A 4726-nucleotide genomic window follows, 5' to 3' on the forward strand; every position below is an offset into this window, starting at 1 on the left:
TTTTTAAGTAAAATGAAAAATTATAGTGATGCTTCGGCCACTAACCATCTTCGCCAACCACTGTTCACCGCTGCCAACTGATCACTGACGATTGCTATGGACAAAACACCAACCACCGGTAACCGGTGTTATTTGGTCACTATCACCAACAACTTACTAGCCACCATTGACTACTGTGATTGTCCACCGATATCATTCCATCACTCTCATCACCCCGGCCACTAGCCAGCGCCATTGGTCGACCATTAGAATAATACAAAAGATATCATGATAATTTTATCATTTTTTTATCTAGTTATATTTTATGATATTAATTGAACTTCAAATATATAACAACATTAGCAACATAAGCACTTATGTTATATTTTAATTATCTGTATTGTGTTGCACTGGTTGTACAAAATATGCGAATCAAACTGAACCCAAGTGTTTGGGGAAAAAAAGGTTATACATCAATATGAGTATAACTTCTCTATTATATTATGCAATATGGTTAATTTAAATTCTGTTGCAGTCTAGCAAACATGCACATTATTCAGTAGAGAGATGATCCCACTGAACCGGTTCCATGATAGTTATTATAGAATCAAGATGTGGCTCAACCTCATCCGTTGGATTGTCTCGATTTAATAACTTTTAAAGTAAAGAGCATGGATCTTTCAAGATAATTACCAATATATCCTTAGATTATATAATAAAAAACAATAAAATTTATAAACCCATGGCTAAGATTGAGCCACGTCTCAGTTCTATGGTAACTACCACGGAATCGAGTCTACTGGATAAGGATACTTACCTATCATTGGTTGCCAGCATCTTTGATGACGTCATGTTGATACAGTAGTGTTCTTATTTCCACAATATCAAATTGAAAACCATTTATGGGTAAAACTCAAATTTCTGGGATTCTCAATCCTCTTCCAACCATTTTAATAAATTATGATTTATTTAATTTTTATTTATATATATATATATATATCCTTTTCCAGCGGGAGTCGTTGCGTTTTCATTGGATGCTTTGAGATTTCCTTATCTCAAATAATAGCATTTCCTTGTGAAGAAACCCAGAATTTTTATCAGGACTTGTCAAAAAAAACAACAGATCTGGTCTTCCTTGTCGGTGAGTGAGTGAAAGGGACACCTCCAGAGTACAGCTGAACTCATTATATTATGGTTATCCTTTATAATTTTATTGAGGTTTATGAAAGATCACCTTACTGAACATCATTTTTTTTTTTAAGGTTTACGCATTTGCATAGTATCATTACGTCTTACAAGTTTTACAAATATGCAAGACTAGTATAAATTTGCATAAGCCTTCGAAACATGCTTCTGACTGGGACTAAAGAATATTGTATGAGAGACTGCTGAATGACGTGATATTTATACATTAATATATATATAGTAATTGAAAGTAAGTGTATGTGTCCCTGTTATTTTTATTCCTGGTGAAAATACCAGCTTCTCTTATTGTTGTTTGTCAGTTCGATTTATTTTTCTTTTGTACTTGATATTTTTTGTTCATCTCTTTTTTCTAATAAATTTGTGATTTATTTATTTTATTAAATTAAAAAAAAAAAAAATGAATGTATCCGAAGCAGTCGCTGAAAATGATTGTGATTGGAAAGCAAAAGGTGTCTAGCTATCAATCTGCAATAGTATAATGTATTGGTTCAAGTTCAACCGTTCAGGTCTATTCTTGGTTGAAAGAATTCCAGACAATAAAAACTCTAACACGTAGGTTCTATGGTTAGGATTTTGTCAAGATCTAGCACGACGTCGAGTGTTGTCATTCTTGTAATGAAAGAGTTAATATTTTCTATATATAAATAAATGTTTGAGATGTAATTTATCTGTATTTAAAAAAAAAAAACTATGTAAATAAATTTAAGAAAGAGTCAATATTGTTTCAGCTTTTGTTTGTAATAGTGTTTTTCTATTGGTTGTCTCATCTCAGTTCTCCTTTTTAATAAATTAATAACTTTAGTTGTTTTTATTTTACTATGTAAATGATTGATATTTATTCCGCCTCTCCCTGAGTTGAGTATTTTTATGTATGAAACTTGAATTATTCCTTTATGCATCAACAATTTAAGACACTGTTTTTCTACAGAACTAAAATAAATTTAAGAAAGTTGTCATGACTCAGCAGGATGGTGATTGACAAATACACATGCAAGGCCTATATGTAAAACTTTAAAAATTAATGTCCTAGGGTTCTTAACTTGCCCAAAGTTAACCACAAGCATACAAAATACTTCATATTTTTCATCCCCAAATAATATAAAAAAATCTAACTGATATCTTGGAAATATTATATATGGTTGGACCATATGGCCGGAACATAATTAGATAATTTCTTCATTTAAGTTCCTCCCAATCAAGGACATTATTTTAAGAATTGACTAACTATTCTTTCTTTGGTTTTTACATCTCAAAAGTGAAAGAAAAAACACTAAAGAAATCAACTTGAATTGTTGAATTGTAGTATATATTCCAGACTTCTCTACATAGATAATATTCAAGATATTGTTAATTTATAGTTTTTTTAGTTTTTATTTCCTCAACCACCGCAAATTTTTTCAGATTCTTTTTTTACTACTTTTTAGTTTTTTTAGTTTTTTTATTTTTTTAATAATAATATGATTTAGATTTATATATATATATATATCTTGTATTATAAACAATTCTTATTGTTGTACCCCTCTGGGATCCTTTTCGTATAGGGGTTGTTCTCGTGTTTTTCCTCGTTGTTCTCTTTTGTTTTTAGTCTGCATTCACCACTCCTCGATGGGCTTTTTGTAGGCACTGAGCTCATCTCTTTCTCACTTTTTGATCTTGGCCTTTTTATTTTAATGAATGTGATTTATCCAGCTTTTTCAGATTCTCATTGTCATTGTAGTCAAGTTTAAGATATTTCTAAGAGAATTTCTCAAATATTAGATTAAAAAGAACATTTTTTATGTGAGCTAATAAAAAAATTCACTTCATTTATACTAATAAAACTTAAATATTTTAAAAATTTGAAGTTTATTTTTATATTTTTGTAAAAATTATAAAAATATATTTATTTTAATACTTTAAAATTTTAAAAACAAGTTGATGTGTCTGGTGTAGAAATCACTATTTTCCCAGACAAACATCGATCACAAGCAATAAAAAAACTGTGGATCATTTGAACCTGCAAATAAATATATGTTAGAAAGGACTTTATTTCTATTAAAAAAAATATACATACTGTTGAAAATATTTAAATTATAAAAATTTATTATTTTTGGTAAAAATAGAGGGCATTCTTTGCCAAAATTAAATAAATAAGGACATTCCAACATGCCAATGATGGCAAAAAGTACTTCAATTATTGTCCCACATATCATTCTTACTTAACAACGTGCAGTGGCATGTGATCACACTAGAGGGTGGCATATCTTGTTGTACAACTTTGTCTGATCTGGTAGCCTAGACAGGTAGGACAGCCGAAAAGTACTTCAGAAATACAAACCTAGCCGGAAATTATTTTCAGAAATACCCAAAAATCCCTAGAAAATTTGGATAATCCCATTTAATCTTTCAAAAGTATTGGGTTTTCTCACAGGTCCCCCTTTTTTTTTTTTCTTTTATTTACTTTTCAGCTCATTGACAATTGACGGAGAAAACGGAGATATTAAAATCACTATGAAATTACACCAATGCCCCTGAGGGGAAGAATTAATTACCCATCATTTCAACCTGCTGAAATGACGATTTTAACCCCATTTTTTCCTTGGAAACCACTAGCGAGGACGGTTGGATTGTTGGGATTTGAGATCGAAACCAAGGTTTGGATATTATTATTATTATTATTATTATTATAATATTGTTAAAAATTGAATTTGAAACTTTATTCTTTTTATTTTGAAGATAATAAATTTAAATTTTTTTTCTTCTAAATTTATAGTATTTTAATTTTGTTTAAAGATTAAGATAGTTTTGAATAATATATAATTATTATTTTATAAGTAATTAATGGAATTATTTTTGAGTTGATTAATAAAACTTATTTTATTTTGTAAGAATATCAATCACTCTTAATGATCTATCCCAATTTCTTTGCTTTTTTCTTGTCATGCCACATTGTTGTTTTTTTTTGTTGTAATTTTTTATTAATGAAATTATGATTTATTGAACTTTATAAAAAAATTCATTACATATCTAATTAGACCGTTATTCATTAAAAAAATTCAAAAAATATATTAAGTTTTTCTTCAATTTTGAAGAATTATTGAATTTGTAATTTGGTTTTATTTTTTTATAATTTTGAAAAATTGGTCCATGCAATATATATATACATGTTTACTAACTATTTAAATTAAAATTTTCTTAATTTTAATGGTGTATTATACATGATGGAAACCAACTGTATAAATTAAGTTTTTCTTAATTTTAATGGTGTTATATATGATGGAGGAGACAACGGTAGGCTTAAACGCTGAATCCTTACTTCTTGTGTATAAAATGTAATTAATGTGTAGTGTTTCACTTTTATGTGTATATTATAGTTTAATTGTGTATGATATGCTGATGATATTGTATTTGTTGTGTACTTGTTTTGTAGTTCTTCGAACTTGTAGTCACTAGTGACAAAGAGAATTGTTGACTGTTAGGGAGATCGACAGAAAAAAAGAAGTTGCGTAAACGACGAGTCGTTTCAAAAACGATCATAATGTTGATGTATTCCGTATTCATG

Source organism: Dioscorea cayenensis, chromosome 15 (assembly GCF_009730915.1).
Source record: "Dioscorea cayenensis subsp. rotundata cultivar TDr96_F1 chromosome 15, TDr96_F1_v2_PseudoChromosome.rev07_lg8_w22 25.fasta, whole genome shotgun sequence".
In the NCBI taxonomy this organism is placed as follows: Eukaryota; Viridiplantae; Streptophyta; class Magnoliopsida; order Dioscoreales; family Dioscoreaceae; genus Dioscorea; species Dioscorea cayenensis.